The sequence below is a fragment of the Equus przewalskii genome, chromosome 1 (assembly GCF_037783145.1).
Source record: "Equus przewalskii isolate Varuska chromosome 1, EquPr2, whole genome shotgun sequence".
Taxonomy (NCBI): Eukaryota; Metazoa; Chordata; class Mammalia; order Perissodactyla; family Equidae; genus Equus; species Equus przewalskii.
Genome location: NC_091831.1, coordinates 19,583,459 through 19,600,607, shown reverse-complemented (window position 1 = coordinate 19,600,607; position 17,149 = coordinate 19,583,459). Strand labels below are relative to the sequence as shown.

The window sequence follows — 17,149 nt, the reverse complement described above, 5'->3', positions numbered from 1 at the left end:
AGGGCATTGGCCTGATTCACCCTGCTTTCCTGCAGCAGCTCCACGGACTTCTTTGAGCATGTCATCCCCTGAAGCTACCAGCTTGCTGCAAATGGCACCAGTACTTTAGTGCTGGTCAGTTACATCTTTGACCACTATACCAAAAAGTAGCTCTCCCATGTTTTTACCTTTTATATTTTTGGTGAGGAAGATTCACCCTGAGCTGATATCCGTTGCCAATCTTCCTCTTTTTTTGCTTGAGGAAGATTAACCCTGAGCTAACATCTGTGCCAGTCTTGCTCTATTTTGTATGTGGGAGGCCTCCACAGCATGGCTGGTGAGTGGGGTGGGTCTGTGTCCAGGATTCGAACCCACGAACGTGGGCCACGGAAGCAGAATGTACAGAACTTTAACCAATCGGCCACAGGCCCAGCCCCATTCTCCCATGCTTTTAAAATATGAAAAATGCAATTAAAGAAGTATGTCGTGAACAATATCTTAAATTCTCCGGGGATGTCCTCTCTGGACCAGTGCAGCACCAGAAACATCAAGTCCTACTGCCGCTTGATAAAGACCTTGGGTTAGCACGAGCTCCCTTATTCCCTCTGACTGCTGTTTCCACGCCACCTTGGAAACTTAGTCAAGTTTATACAATAAAAGACCAGTCGTGTAGGGTAAGCAACGTTGGAATCTCATCAAAATCTTCTTTAAAGTTGCATTCCAAAAAAGCTATAATTTTAAGCTCCAAAATACTTAATTAGAGACGCTACACGTCAGGAGAAAAATGACAAAGTTGACATTTCTACTGAAAAGTCACTGGAACCAAGGAATGTGTCTCCAAATGTATTAATTATGGGAAGGTGCTCTTGAATGGCAGTTGGTGGTAATTGTTAATGCTAAAAATAATGTTTTCTGTCTATCAGTCATACCAATTCCACTCAGGCCTCCAGAAGTCTCATCTTCTCTAGAAAGTCTCCTCAGATAGTGGGTTTTGTTTTCACGGAATGCAATAGAAAGTATAATAGCTAAATGTTCAGATGACCCCAAGCTAATGGGGTTTACTATACCGGGGAGGATGGACCTGGAGTTCAAATTAGCATGGACAGATTGGGTTGGCTGTCAAAATCCAAGCCAGCAAGTGCAAGGAGCACACACACAGCAGAGTCTCTGAGGAAGGGGGAACAACCTGGAAGTATCTTGGCCGCTATGCCCTGCAATGGTCAAAAAGGCTTACAGGCTCAGCTCATTCCCAGAAAGTTCAGGTCTTCTTCATAATGGATGAAGAACAAAGTCAGAGCACAGAGGGTGAAACAAACCCTCTTTTTCTGCACTTCTGGGTGTCCTTTTGGTTAGGGCTGGGGAGTCTGTCCACATGAGTGCCCTGAAGACCCTTCTCCTGATTTTTCCTTCACCTTCCTTTCCTGTCTGTCCTTGTTCTGGCTTCCCTACTTGTCTCCCCAAGGGTCATATTGAGCTTTCCCCTGTGTTGAAGGTTCATGGCTCCCCTGTTTCATGCAGTTGCTTCTTGACCCTCAATCAACGAATTGTAGGGGCCGGCCAAATGACATAGAGGTTAAGTTCACGCTCCGCTTCAGTGGCCTGAGGTTCAGATCCTGGGCATGGACCTAGCATCACTAGTCAAACCAGGCTGAGGTGGCGTTCCACATAGAAGAACTAGAAGGACATACAACTAGGATATACAGCTATGGACTGGGACTTTAGGGAGGGAAGAAAAAAAAAGAGGAGGACTGGCAACAGATGTTAGCTCAGGGCCAATCTTCCTCACCAAAAAAAAAACAAACAAACCCATACACGCAAATTGTAGGTCTTATTTCATGCTGATACTACAAGAATTGGCCCTGGCAAGCACAGTTTGGTCTGGGATGTTCACATCCATTAGTGTAGTATATATAAAAGAATAAATTGTTCTCTTGCTAATCTAGAGCATAACTTTTTATGCATGACTTTGATGTTATTATGCTAATGTTATGCTAAGTGACACCCTGCCCACCTTGGCTGAAGATGGGAAGAGGTAAAGGGAGGACCCTGTCCTGCCACGGACATAAACCTGGATTAGGATCCACAACTGCCGCTACCAGTTATATGAGTTTAGGCAACATCCTTCTCTCTGGGCCTCAGTTTCCTTGTCTGTAAAATAAATGGCTAAGACTCTCAGACTCTCAGATTCCCCTGAAGCACTAACATCCTCTGAGTCTTGTCCCTACATTGGTCTTGCTCTTCTGCCTTCGTTCCACTCCATACTCTTCAGCCCTTGAGAGTAGTATTCTCAGGCTTTCTACTCTATTAGTATCATTTGCCTAATTTGATCATAAACTCATGGCCTCATTGCACCTTTGGGCAGGAAAGGATCCCAGTCAAGATCTAATTGGCCTCAAAGAAGAGAAATGGCCAGTCTAGACTCAGAGTTGTTGTGACCTATACCCTACATTGTTCCATAGAGGTTTTTTTTTTTTTTTTTTGAGGAAGACTGGCCCTGACCTAACATCCATGCCCATCTTCCTTTACTTTATATGTGGGATGCCTACCACAGCATGGTGTGCCAAGTGGTGCCATGTCCACACCCGGGATCTGAACCGGCGAACCCTAGGCCTCCAAAGTGGAATGTGCGCACTTGACCTCCATGCCACTGGGCCAGCCCCCCAAAGAGGATTTATGGCAGCTTAGCAGGATAGTTACTGAAGATGGAACAAGTTACTAAAAGAAAAGATAGAAAGAAAACCAAGGATAGGGACATAGATGGAGTCTAAAATGCACCCCAAGAAACAAACAATAAAAGCCCTTTTTGAAAATTCTATGGGTAGTGCCAATTCAGAACCGCATATTTGGCTCTGAGCTCTCCACTAACCAAAGGGAAAAGGGAAACCTAGTGAGTCAGTTGAAGAGAAACCCCCCTCTTCTCACCAGTGCTCTTTCCCCTGCTCCCCACTGCCTTTTGGCTGCACCTAATACCGCGCTCAAAGCCAACAGTCATCCCCTGAAGGGGTATTGATTGATAAGGTTGGAACTCTTCAGTCTTCGACTGATTCACAGTCCAAGGAGGAAATAGAAACCATAACCTAGGAGGCTGATCTTGTTTCTTATCAGACATGGGTCTTACAATGCTGCCCCTTCCTTGCATCCCTGCTGGGCAAAACCACAGAGAAATGTTAGTCCATTGCAATACACCCAGTTTTCGTGTCATATCTTATTCGCTGGTATAAGAATTGAAAGCCGGTTGCTGAAAACATGTTTCTCGCTCCGTCTTTTTATGATACAAAAGCCTTCAGGTCCTTCAAAGAGACTCTTTGATGCATCATTAAATAAACACCTGGCTTTCTGAAGCGAGACACTGTTTCTCAGCAGCACGAAGACTATTTCCAAGTAGTTCTATTCCAAATCATCAGAAAGAACAAGCTCTGCCTTCTCCTCAAAGGGCAGCCGCAGACAGGAATGTTACTGGGATGAGAAACCTGGCAGAGGGAGGATTTTTCAGAAGTCTCAGAGGCAGCTCCAAGCTGTGGATATCAGTCCTTAAGTATCCTTATATCTAAATAGTGGCTTACAGTTTCCCAAGTATTTGTGTGTCTCCTATCTGTCCCAAATCGCTGTGAGGTAGTAGGTAAAAGAGAGAGAGTGATCCCCATGCTGAACAAGGAGCTGAAAGTCATTGAGAGACTTTTCAGAGATGGGTTGCATAGTAACAAAGAATCTCTCCTTGGCTAAACCTTAGTTAGCCTCCTCTGAGCCCTCTGCTTGACTAGACCCAAACTTGGGCTTCTCTCTCCATCCTTGTAGAGAGCAGTTTTAGAGACAAGAATCCCGTCAGGTCAGTTTAGCCAGAATCCTACCCTAACCCCTGAGGTTTCTCTTAGTAATTTTCCATCCACTGACCCCCAGTCTGCTCCTTGGCTATAAATCCCCAGTCGTCCATGTTGTATCTGGAATTGAGTCTGGTTCTAGACTGAGGTCTCTTTTCCCTTATTGCAATGGATGCTGAGTAAAATCTGGTTTTAACACTTTAATTAACGTCCAGCTCTGGTTTTTCTTTGGCAATTGCCACGGGTCAGGTCTTCTGATTCCAAGTGCAGTAGAAAGCCTGGGGAGGTGGGAGGCAAGCAGCGAAGCCCTGGATCTGCCTCCCACTAACTAGTTGTTTGATCTCAGACAAGTCACTTTCTCTTGGGTTGGGGTGGGCATGCAAAACGTGTCTCCACCATCACTACTGGGCAAGCTTAAAGCAACCCATCTCTCTAGCCTGCCTCCATCTGCTCCTGCTCTTCTCAAGACCATCACTTCATTGAGACACTGGCTTCTGTGACCCTTCTCACATTGGCTCTGCCCAGCATTTATAGGAGGGGAGAAACAAAGTCATTTATCTAAAAGGTGTGAGCACATGCGGGCAGGTTCAGTCCTGGCTTTCCCCTGTAATCCATGAAAGACTTTATCATGAGGCAACTGGCTTATAAGTGCAGGATGGTGGGAGCATTTTGCTTTTATAAAAGTCAACTTTTCATCTACTTAAGCTTCATCCTTTGCACATAAACAAGATAATGATGTCTTGGCTGGTCAAAAACTTTTCCCTGCCACTTAATGTAGAAAACCCAGGTTAGTGTTCTTTGGTGTAACTACTTGTGAATGGAAAGCAATAGCCTTTATAATGTCATCAAGCTTCTTTCCAATTTAGAAAGACCCTAACAACCTCCTCCTCCCTCAAAGTAATGACAGCTGAGAGCAGCTTTATCCCGTAGGCAATCCGCAATCTGCCCACACCCCAAACCAGCAGAGATTGGTCCTCACTCACTAATCTCCCCCCTACAGGGCTCTGTTGCAGGCACTGAACCTGGTGCTGAACCCCATTTTAAAGACCTGCTTAATCTGCTAGAGGAAGTCTCTGATGTTAACACGGACACAGTCAGAAAGATCCAGAAAGGGCTACGCATCCCAAAGTCCCTAAATCCAGCACTGGCCAGTTTAGAATTGTTTGTCAGAAAGAGTCCTATTTCTATTTCTTGACTACATTTCCTTTATGGCCCAGTTTAATCTTTCCCTGTAAATGTGTTTTCATCAGTTCTCCTTGGGAGCTGCCCTTCTCTACAATGACGCACTCCAGTTAATTAACCGGAGGTAGTCCTAGATGAGAACTGCGAACCACCCTTCTTCCTTGCATTGTCTACTCAGAAATGTCAAAGACAAACTATAGAGTAAGACCCAAGGGTGAATTATAACCTCTATTGTTTCCTATAGTCGTATTAACCTTAAGATTCAGAAAACAATAAATTTCAACCTAATGCTCCTTTAAAAGACAGAGTTATTATGAAAATCTTGGGATGTCTTACTAATATTCAAAGGGGAAAGCACTTTTGTTGCATTATGGCAATGATTCCATTGTTCCTGGTCAAATATTTATATACAATACTGCCAATCATGGACCATAGTGAGGCAGGCAGCCCTACAACCTCCTGTAGTGGGAGTATAGCCACAAATGTGTGTAGGTCTGTGTGTGTGTGTGTGTGTATTCAAAATTTGTCCACCTTCAATGTGACTCTGCAAATGAATGAGCTGTCTACCAGGCTGATCTCAGAATCCACACATTTATGGTTCACCATTGTGACAGCAGAAGCTGTTGGACCCTTACCCAGATCCTCTACATACTGGTATCTTCCAGCCCCCAAACGTGAGTGGAGGCTGCCAATGACAGCTGCCACCCTTCCCTGAAGAATGATCTTCACCAACAGTAACCAGTTTCCCCAGCAATGCCTTGGAGGTTCCCAAGGCACAGTCTCCCAGGGAAGAGGGGGAAAAGCCTGCAGCCAATGACTGAGTCATATGGGGTGTTAAAGGCGGGTCCTCTTACCTCCCCCTGGGACAACTCTAGGGTGCTATCATGCTCCAGAGCCCCTTATACCATCATACTGATGCTACACCTTCACTTTTTTGTCCAAGTTTTCTGCAGTCCTCTCCTGCTTCCCTTGCTCCTTGAAAGGCTGTGGCTTAGAGCTTGCTGAAGCCTTCACTTACACAGGAATCCTGTCTCTAGCTCTACTTCTAGGACTCCCAACCTAAGGCACAGAGGAAGGAGCAAGGCTAAGCATAGGAAATCATGCCTGGATGTCAATGACGCTAACCCCTTCCTTCCAAGGTATATGTCTCTTATTTTCATTCCATGGCGCTGTTTCAGCATGAAAGACAGGAGCATCCTTGGACTTCAAAGGCTCAGTGTGTCTTGATAAGTACATAGCCTGAATCTTACTCACATAACCAGCAGGCCTCATGCTCTAAGGAATGATTGCCGTGGAAAATATGCCTTAGGAATGTATGTATTTGCATAAGGTTTTTAGGAAGGCCCTACTGATTTCTAATTAAAGACAGAGTTCAATCATTTAATTGAAGGTAGGATGGAGTTAAGATTAGGGCAGATATATTTTAACTACTGGGGAAGCTGTACTTAAACTTGATCAAACATTTATTAAGGAGTCCCTGATGCAAAGCTTCATACTAAGTGCCTTTCAACAGGCTGAGAAAGTAGATTTCCATGGCTGAATTCTACTCAGGAATACGAATGAAATACAAGTGGGTTAATTTTGTAGTACATTTATAATACTGTAAATAGTTTAAGTACAGCCCCCAACTGAAAGCTCCTTGAAGGCTGAGGTTTATCATTTCAGATAAATGTGTCAATTCTCTTGAAATGGGCATCTACTGTTTTTGCCTGTCCAGAATCTGTTCCACCTTTTAGGAGCAGCACCCAGATTGTCTTTGTGGACTACTGCCCCAGACACTCAGCCAAGCAGCTCCGGTGGGGTCAGCCCTGTCCCTCAGATCCAGGGGTGACTCTCATATCCCCTGGTGACAAAGTTTGGTTCACGAATGGGCCCAGGAGCCAAGCCTGGCCAGTTAGAGACTATGAATTCAAGTCAGTCTGAGATTGTTGCTGGAACAAGTGGAAGGAACAGTTTTTTCTCCCAAGTTGGTGAAACTTCATAGGATGCAGGCCCAGAGCTGCTGATGCCACCCTTCCACAACAAGGAGATACCCTGCCAGAGAGGAGTCAGCATGGCGGAAGGCAGAGCTGAGAGCTGAAATGCAAACATTTCCCCCCAATAGTCCTGGCCTCTCTATTACAAAAAGCAATAAATTCAAAAAAAGTTTAGGCCATTTTGAGTTGGATTTCTGTCAGTTCCAATCAAATGCCACAACTAAGCCCTAAACCCAAGATAGGCAGTCCATACATATTTTGGGTATGAATGTTACTCAGAATGTTTTGGTACCTTTACTAGCAAGTAGACAAATTCTTTCAACCTACAGCAGTTACATTTCATTTCACAAATATGTATCGATCACATACTCTGGGCCAGATATTGGGCTGGGATCTTTGAAGGATTCTAAGACGATTAAGACATGATTCCCTTCTCTTAAATATTTATAACACTTCCAGCTTCTGAGAAAAACCCATAAGATTTTAATGGTAGTCTGTTGTACTCATCTCCATTGGCAATAACACATGGACATCACTTTGACAGAATTTTATGTTGAGAAATGTTTTATTAAAAACTCAATGGGGAAATAGGTGAGTCAAGTTGTTTCCTGGATCTAAACCATAAATTGGCGTAACAAGCCGTGGATGATGACTCCACTGGGACACAGACATGTATTTTTAAACTTTTGTGGTTGGAGGGTAGTTTGAATAGAACAGCTAGAAGGAACAGTCTGTCCTGTTGAATGACTCACTTGAGAAATTTCCATCCAAATGCCATTTCAAAGCAGAATTTTCAGACTTAAAATTTGGATTGCCTTTAAAGTAGATATGCTATTCAGACAACTTTCTTTTGAGGAAATATTATGTCATCATATCATAGAGATCATGGCTTCTGTTTTATCTAACTTTTTTGATAATCATTAAATTTAATAGTTTTTCCAAGATTTGGATAAACTCATGAACAATGAGCTACTAATCACAATAATCTACTTTTATAAGGGACTTTCCAGTTTATGACAGCACTTTCACATGCATTATCTCCTAGGAAATTGGGAGAGTCAAGCACTAAATATATCTAAGTAGTTGCTTATCTTTTTATGGGGTATTATTTATTTTGATGATTTTTATTTCCTTTGCTCCATTCCTACTACCCCAAAAGAGGCTTTCTCTCTCACTTGGATTTTTGCAATACCCTCGTAATTGGTCCCCATTTCTTAACTTTTATTCTCAATATTCCTCATGCATAGATCTGATAATATCATTTCTCAACTCTTGAGTGCTCCATGCTTAGCAGAAAAAATCCAGACATCTTAGCTAGTCACTCAATGATCCATCTTACATTTCCAATACCAGATCCTACCCATCTTTCACTCTGGCCAGTTTCACAGAGAAAGAGGGACTGCTGCAATACTAAAGGATGAGAAGGATTTGAAGGGGAAGACAGAAGTAGAAGCTGAATCTTGAAGGAAAGAAAGAATGATGTGCAAAAATCACATGACTACAAGGCTCGAGGTGCAACCAGGAATGTTAAGGGGACCAATTTGCCTGGAACAAGACCCAGGGGAGGATGGTGATACCTACAGAGCCTCATCAGCTCTAAAATTTCCCAATGCTACTCGATAGCTCAGGGATATTCATTCTAAATACTGACTGCCTCCCAGAGGGACAAAAAGTAAAAAGAACAGAAAGGAGATAGAAATATCTCTCTACATACAGAACGTGATTAGGGGATTTAGCCCTCAAAGCCAGAAAAGGTAACTCACGGAGAGGGAGAGCACCTCTCCAGGGCACACAAGTTCATGAGAGCCTAGCCTAGCCTCAGAGTTCTGTTCTGAGCACAGCTTTATCTCGCAAGACGGTGGTGACCTCTTCCATAAAAGGCTGAGGTCAGACCACGGGAGGCAATGGCTGGCTAGGTCCCAGAGTTCTAGAATCATTTCAGTTTTATACATTGTGGCTGGCCACTAGCAACATCATAGAAGAGGAACAGTAGCACATGGGAATCCTTATAAGATGGATAGAAATGGAGCAGCCTCTATTTCAAACAATACATATAAAATGTGGCGCAACAATAGGTGGCTTGGAGGAGCTAATACATGACCCCTCTGAAAGGCCCCTGAGAGATGGCTGTTCAGCTCAGGTGGGTCCACACCTGTGCTAGGCTGGCTGTTTCCAAATACCTGAGGAGCTTGTTAGAAATGCACACTTCCGGGCCTCCACTTCAGAGATTCAAATTCATTAAATCTGGGACAGTGCTCTGAATTCCAAATTTTTAACAAGTTCCAGGGTGATTCAGATGCCCAGCTAGCTTTGGGAACCCATGACAAGCCTACTGTACAAACCTCCCCATCAGAACTGGCTCCCAGGCTAACTGGGCTGCCATGAGTCTACTAGGTGCCAGCTGTTTATTTTATCACATCCTCTGTAGCAGTGGGTCCCAATTGGTGTGCGCATTACAATTACCTGGAGTCTTAAAAGTTTCAAAGTCTAGGCCACGCCTCAGCCCAATTATCACAATCTCTGAGGGATTGGACATATGTCAGTAGTTGTTTAACCTTCCCAGGTGATTCCAATGTACATGTAAGTTTGGACACGGCTGTTCTATAGTCTTGCTACTCAAAATAGTGGTCCACAGGCCAGCAGTGTCAGCATCTCCTGGGATCTTGTTAGAAATGCAGAATTTCTGGCCTCTCCCAGAACAACTGAATTAAAATCTGCATCTTAACAAATTTCCATGTAATGTGTGTACTATTCCAGTTTGAAAAGCCCAGTTCTATTGATTTTAATCTCTCCATTTGTTTGTGGGTATCAAGGTCAGTTCTGCAAAACTGGATAGGGAAAAGAACCCTAATGCTCCCCAGGAGATAGATAACCAAGTTCACACACGCCAACAAAAAAGAAATCATTTTTAAATGCTTAATGACTGTAGGAAGAGCCAGCCTGTCACTCCAGTTATTCAGCATTTACAGACACCACATGCTCTTCCTGACATGAAAGCTAACAGGGGCCCGCATAAGTTGATTATTTGTGGAATATATCCTCAGCCCAGCTTGCTCAGTTTGAGCGGAGCTGTGCCCACCCCAATCCTGTCGTCACAGGTCCTGTGGAAGATAAGGCTGGGCAGTGGCAGCTCCAACTGCTGAGCTGGCTGAGGACACAAGACATCGCTGGCGAATTGCCTGCACTGCTCCTTTCACGGGAGAGAGGAGAGGAGAGCTGTGTGGAGACATGGTGTGCGACACCTGACTCAGGAGAAGGCAACCTGCCAAGGAAATCTCTGACAAGCACGAGCTCAGGAACAGAAGTCCAGAGCAGAATTGTTTCTACTGTAATTGCCAATTTGTCCATGTCAACACAACAGCTATATCTAACTTACCATGCAGAAGCAGCCATGTCCATCACAGGAGGTGAAAACCCGGCAGATTGTACCAGCCAACCTGCTCATGCAGGACCCTCACATCAGCCACACGGGCGTCAGGCTCACGTGAAGCTTGGGTTCGTCCTGCAGCAGAACTTCTCTCTCCACGAAGGGCAACATGAAGAGCAAGTGGGATTGTCTTTTCAAGGCACTTTAAACAGATAATTTTATTATCGTGTTTATCAGGTCATATCAAGGAATGATCCTATGGTCTTGCACTCTCTGTTTGCAACTCAAAGAGGAAATAAGTTTATTAAAGGTGTTTCTCCAGTCTCTCCCCTCTCCGTCTTACCCTCTCTACCATCCTTTGTAGATTTTATATGGATTGGCAGTAGCTGAAAACCTCTGAAGAATGGCCAAAGAAATCAAAAATGTACATAATGAATTGTGTGCTAGTGATAAACTGGGGAGCAGTGGGAGCCCAGACTGAGCAGATAGAAAGAATCACGATGCACCCTTCCTTAGCCGCCCTTGTCAAGCTTCCGGAGCCTCTACCGGGTTAAGATGGTTCTCAGACTTGAGCAGGAAATAGAATTCCCTGGGCTGTGTGCCAAACCCCAAAATCACTGAGCTGCAGACGTAGGCTCTCTGAATTGGCAGGTCGGGACCGGAGCACAGAAATTCGCGTTTGTATTAAGTCTCCAGGTGATGCTGTCACTGCCGGTCCAGGGGCCACACTTTGAGAACCAGTGAACTAGGGAAATCCCAAGAGCCACTGTGGGATCAGAATGTGGAGAGCAGCATCCCTAGGTAGCTCACCTCATCTTCACTTTGTGAACAGAGCATCTTTGTTCCACACTTTGAAGAGTTTCTTAAAGATCCCGTCCCCAGAAGTGGGATTCATTGAGCCAAATGGGATAAACATCTTTACGGCTCTTGATAATTATTTCTAAATTGCTTTGCAAAAGCTTTGGGCCAATTTATGACAGCATTATCATGTAGGAATACTGAATATCATACTTTTATTATAAGAACTGATTATAATTCTCGACTTATTTCGTAGGCAAAATACTAATGATAATGATGTCATTTAAGAATGTATCCACTTCTCTGATTCCTCTGTATGGCAGAATATTGCTCCAATCTTGTATCACCATCTTGAGTATTAAAATTAACTGAGAAGACAAAAGGAAATCCACAGCACTCTACAGGTCCCTTTAGTATCACTTCTCACGTCCATCAAAGCTCCACGACACAGGACGCTCTCTGGGTCTCCACGGCGTCTGATATTCCTTGTCTAATACCTGTCACATAGTAGGTACTTAATAGATATTTCTAAAGGAATAAATTATAACTTCCCTTGCTTTTCTGGAGAAAAACTTATATACAGTTGCTGCTTTAAAATAATATACTTTCACTCTCCATAGCTTCTGTGCTGTTTGTTCAAAGGAAAAAAGTTTGATAGTGTTTTGAGTTGCCAATGCTAAGTATGCGCTAATGCCCCTGTGCTTTTGCAATCAGCTAACAAGCAGCCCTGAGCATCCATAGTAAGCAGGGAGGTGGGAAAGAGGCAAGCATAATGTCACCTGATGTCACCCTGCATGGGCTTTCTCCCTCTCCCAACCTGATTCTCTCTGATGTTTGTTTCCAGCATTGTCGCAGCATTCCCCAACCCAATTCCGCAAGATTAAAAGAGGATCAGAGCCTCCGCTACGCAGCCAGGCATCCAGGTGTGGAGGTGGGGGCCCACTTTGTCCCCTTCCCTCATGGGCTATGAGAAGCACAAAACTTTTGGAGCACTGGGCCCCTGGAACACAGCAGTTCCCAGAGCAGCTGGGCTCATTATGGAAGCTTTAGCTACTCTGATTCAAACTCAGAGGCAGGCCCAGCCTCCATCGGGCTTGTCCTCAAGATTGATGGCTTTAATTTGATCTGAGTAATTCATACAGTGGCCCATGTGTCCTTATCAGCACTGCCACTTGGTAAGGAGTCCTAGAATCAAAGGCAGGCCTTAGAGACAGCTGTGATTTCCCGGGTGGGTTGTTCTCAGCTCCGGCTGCCGTTAGTTGGGGAGGCTCCACTAAACTGGTCTTCTCGGCCTTACTTGAAAACAAAGACGTGCAGTGATTTCCTCTGCCTCCAGCCAAAAGGCCAGCTGCCCTCTGTAAGATGACCCCGGTAGACTTTTTCAACTTCAGTTGTTATTACTCCCTGGCGTTGGGGCCCACACACCGTTCCTGCCTCCACACCTTGGCACACATCCTATTCCTCACTCTCTGCTCCTTCAGGCTGAGCCAGGAATGCCGGCCTCACATCTTTTGAATCTGAGTCACCCACCAAGTTCATTTGGGGGCCCTGCTGCTCTGGGAATACTTACTGACAGCCTTATCCCCAGGGAGCCCCCCTCCCACCTAACACAAACTGTGTCTGTAACACTCAGCTGGTCTCTTAAATACATATCCAGCTAACAAGACAAAACTGTACCTTTGACCTCTTGTCTCCCCAGCTAGAATGCAGGATTTAAGCCTCGAAGTCCTTACGTCCCTCCCAGCGCCTCAAATGCAGCAGGTATTCAGTAGCTGCCGAGAAAAGGAATTTTGCAGGCATCCTGTTACAATCCACCTTTCATGTCCCTAACAACTCTGCAAACCAAAACCATGATGAAGCACAAAAATAGTCCGGCCCTGACTAACCCGAGAGTCCTGAGCATGGGGGCGGGAGGAGGGGTGTGCTCCCGTGCATGCAGGAATCTGAACGTCAGTGCTATCTCTGAAATCTGAACGCCAGGAGATGACCACCCTGGCAAAGACAGCTCAGCGTGTCTTTGAAACCACCATCCTGGACTTCAGAAAACAGCCTCATGGCACTTTGATTTTTCCCACATAAAACCGCTTCCCGAAGATTCTTGGGGAATCCATTTCTTGTCTGGCTCCTGAGCATGCATGTCAGTAACAAAGCTTTGACAAGTGCTAGATCCAGTAGTGGCTTTTATCTGTAACACTACCCACTGACTGCTGTCATCCTGTCACTCTGAAACACCCACTGCCCATCAAAGCCCTCTCACCCTACGATATTGTGTGCTTCCACTACTGTAGCTTAGTATTCAGCCAGCCAGTTTTACACATTATTGACTTTCATTAACTCAATAAATAATTGAGAGGGATTGATAGATGTGCATTTAACGCATATGCAGCTGAACATGTGTCTATAATACAGCTGCAGCCTGGAAAGCCATTTGAGGCTATCAAGAATTGCCTCACTAGTAAATGCCACCAGCAATAGGTTGAATAGCTTGTTTATTTACCCAATGGCTAATTTCATCTTCATAGATTGATAGAAAAAGCCATACTTGTGAAGTCAGACAAAGCATAAATTATGCTTCTGTTTTCTCTCTTGTTCACAAAGCTAATATTTGTATTTGTTCATCTTTTCTACTTCTACATTCTTTTCAAACAAATATGGAAGAAGTTTCCCTAAACACATGATTCTAGAACTTTTTTTAAGAAATTAAGATAAAGGGCAAAAAATAAGATAGTCAGATGAAACCAGGAATGGCAAATTGCATTGTACAAAACGGATGCAACAGTGTCTCCCATGCTGCAAGCTCTTCTATGCTGAGACCTTGACATTCCTCTCATCAAGACATAATGTCTGTGTCCCCCTTTCCTTGTTGGGTGGGCTTCTGGTTCCTGTGTAATCAATAGAGTATGGCAGAAGTGAAAAAGCAGTTTGGCTTCTGCCTTGTCCAGTGAAATAGCTGCACTTGGAGCCCTGAGCTGCTATGTAAGAAAGCTACCTGGTTTTCTTCTCAGTTCAAGCACTAGACATGGGAGTGAAAGAGTCCATGGGGCATCCCAGTCTCCAGCAGTAGCGTCCTCCCCAGCCTTCGAGTCTCCCCAGTTGAGGCCCTAGATGTCACAGAACAAATTCAAGTCATTTCCATGTGTGCCCTTTGGGGATTTCTGACCCACAGAATCCATAAGCTTAATAAAACGGTTGCTGTTTGACTCCACTAAATTTGGAGTGGTTTGTTCTGCAGCAATGGTAACTGGAACACCTAGGAATAATTCACAGATTCACTTAACATCGAGATTCTCATCCACCTGTGAGGTGGATTCCCTTGATACTCTCAGAGGCCTCAGTAAAAACAATGATCCTCTAGCAGCAGAATCACTGTGCTGTTCTGGAAGTCAGAAAGCATGCTGTCTGGGGCCAGCCCTGTGGCATAGTGGTTAAGTCTGGCGCACTCTGCTTTGCTGGCACAGGTCTGGATCCCATTCATGGTTTCAGATCCCAGGCTCCAACCTACACCACTCATCAGCCATGCTGTGGCAGTGACCCACACGCAAAATAGAGAAAGATTGGCACAGATTTTGGCTCAGAGCTAATCTTCCTCAAGCAAAAAAAGAAAGAGGAAGATTGACAACAGATGTTAGCTCAGAGCAAATCTTCCTCACCACACACAAAAAAAGCATGCTGTCTTATTCCAGTTCTGTCACTAAAGAGATGTGTGATTTGGGGAACAATAATATCTGCATAATGCTTTCAGTTTCTACAAACATCCTTTCACACTTTTAATTTCAATTATTCTTCCCAAAATCCCTGTGAAGTAGAGTAAGTGTTCATCTCTCTCAACCTCAGTTTCCACACTGTAAAAGGAAGACAATGTCTGTTCTGACTACTTCATAAGGCTCCCATAATACTCAAATGAGGTATGATAAGTGAGCACACATTTGAAGGACGAAAAATAAGAATTTGTCAGCTACAGAGACAGAAATGTCAACACAGGCACAATATATTGATCTTTGTTAGACATACAGACTCAATAGCTACAGAAACACACATATTCTGATACAGACTTTGTATTCTTGCCACCCCAAAACAAATAAATTTGATTAAAAGCAATTCATACCCAGGAGGAGATGCTTCCTTTTCCTGCCAAGTAATTCATGGAGACGGCTGGGTTCAGTCCTTCCCTCCCCACCCGATCCACTGGATCCTTTCAAATGGATCCCAGGTGGAGTCCTACATCTCGCATCGCATGGCAGGCATCTTGACCATGCTCACCTGGGTGACATCACAGAACCCAGAGTGCAGAGACCACTATACCTGGCAACACACGCATGTGCAGGAGTATTGTGAGGGGGAGAAAGCAAAGGTGAATGAGTAGGAGGAAACAAATCCCAGTGATAAGCCTCACGTGCACTTTCACTTCATCTCCTAGGGAGCCTCTTTTGGGAACAAAGCTAAAGAGCTGAGATGTTTCCTACCAACAAAGGGGCTGATCTCTAAGACTGAGAAGGGAGTGTTAAAAGAGGAACAAGAATAGCCTGAGCATGTTTAACACTCACCTGTGGGTCCATAGCGCAGCTTGAGGAGAGCAAAGAACACTGTGCCAGTCACTGAAGCCCTAGGTTATCATCCCAGGTCTGCTACCGACTAATTCTGGATAAGTCACTACCAAGCCGTGAGATCCTCAAGAGTAGATCTGTGTTTTGCCTGTCATTATATCCCTAGCACTGGATGTTTGGCATATAGGATATGCCCAAGAAATGTTTATTCAATTCATAAATGAGTTCCATTAAAGTGGTAGTTAAAATTGTGGGTTATGCAATCAAATACACTAAATTCAAATTCCATCATTTGCTGTAGGTTACTCAACTTCTCTCTCAGTTTCCTCATCTGGAAAATAGGGATAATAATGTCACCTTCCTGTAGCAGATGCTACTGATCTCCTCGTTGCTCCCTGCCCCCCAACCCCGACTTCCCCTTGGCACAGCTGAGTTTCCAGCTGAAGCTGACAGCTTCCACCTTAAGCGCCTATATCTCTTTCTTCTCTGCTGTGGGGCTTTCTCTTGCACCAAAAGAGCCCGCTCTCCAGAAGCAGATACAATTCCAAAGTGCTAGGGAGTTATGCCCGATGCAGAGTCTGTGGATAAATGCCCCAGCCTCCCCAGACTCTGGTCAGGCAGTTCTGACGTGTGCTCCCCAGCAGCACTGAGGGCCAGTAGCCTACTCATTAGCACACCCTTTATTGGCTTTTCTACGTGTCTCACTTTCCTCTACATAAACTCAGTTGTGCTTTCCAGATAAACTACCTGTCCCCAAGTGCTTGTCTCAGAGTCTTCTTTGGGGGTGTTACGAGCTGAATTGTGTCCTCCCAAAATTCATATGTTGAAGCGCTAGCCCCCAGCACCTCAGAATGTGACTGTATTTGGAGATAGGGCCATAAAAAGGTGATTAAGTTAAAACGAGGCTGTTAATGGGGCCCTAACCCAACCTGACTGGTGTCCTCATAAGAGGAAACCTAAACTAAGAAACCCCAGGGATAAACACACAGAGGAAAGGCCCTGTGAAGACACAGCAAGAAGGCAGCCGTGTGCAAGCCAGGAAGAGAGGCCTCAGGAGAAACCAAACCTGCTGACACCTTGATCTCCAACTTCCAGCCTCCAGAACTGTAAGAAAATAAATTTCTGTTGTTCAAGCCATCCAGTTGGTGGCAGTTTGTTTTGGCAGTCCTAGAAGACCAATACAGGGGAAAATCAGTAATAAGATACCGCCTCATGAAGTCATTTTGAGGAATAAGCCAGACAATGTGTCTAAAGTACCCAGTACATACCTGGAGTAACGCTCAATTCCCATCAGTTGTTGCTATCGTTAGTAGTAATAGTGGCAGTATGAATACGACTATAATGAATAGTACTATCATCATCATCACCATCTGTAAAATAATAATTGCTCTGCTATGATTCCTCAAAGGGTAGATGTGAAGGGCAAAGAAGAGAGTAGATGTGGAAAGATGTTAATTGTTTAACATTCACTCACTCTTTCATTGA

The 17,149-nt window shown here is 44.4% G+C and overlaps 1 long non-coding RNA gene across 1 annotated transcript; it reads right to left on the bottom strand.

The window, feature by feature from the left end:
- Nucleotides 1-12,795: 12,795 nt before the first annotated feature.
- On the bottom strand, nt 12,796-15,392 carry LOC139085455 (uncharacterized). The gene is made up of 3 exons (XR_011543760.1): nt 15,226-15,392; nt 14,110-14,221; nt 12,796-12,892 (listed from the first exon to the last, which is right to left on the bottom strand). It is a non-coding gene; the product is annotated as an uncharacterized lncRNA (long non-coding RNA).
- Nucleotides 15,393-17,149: the final 1,757 nt, after the last annotated feature.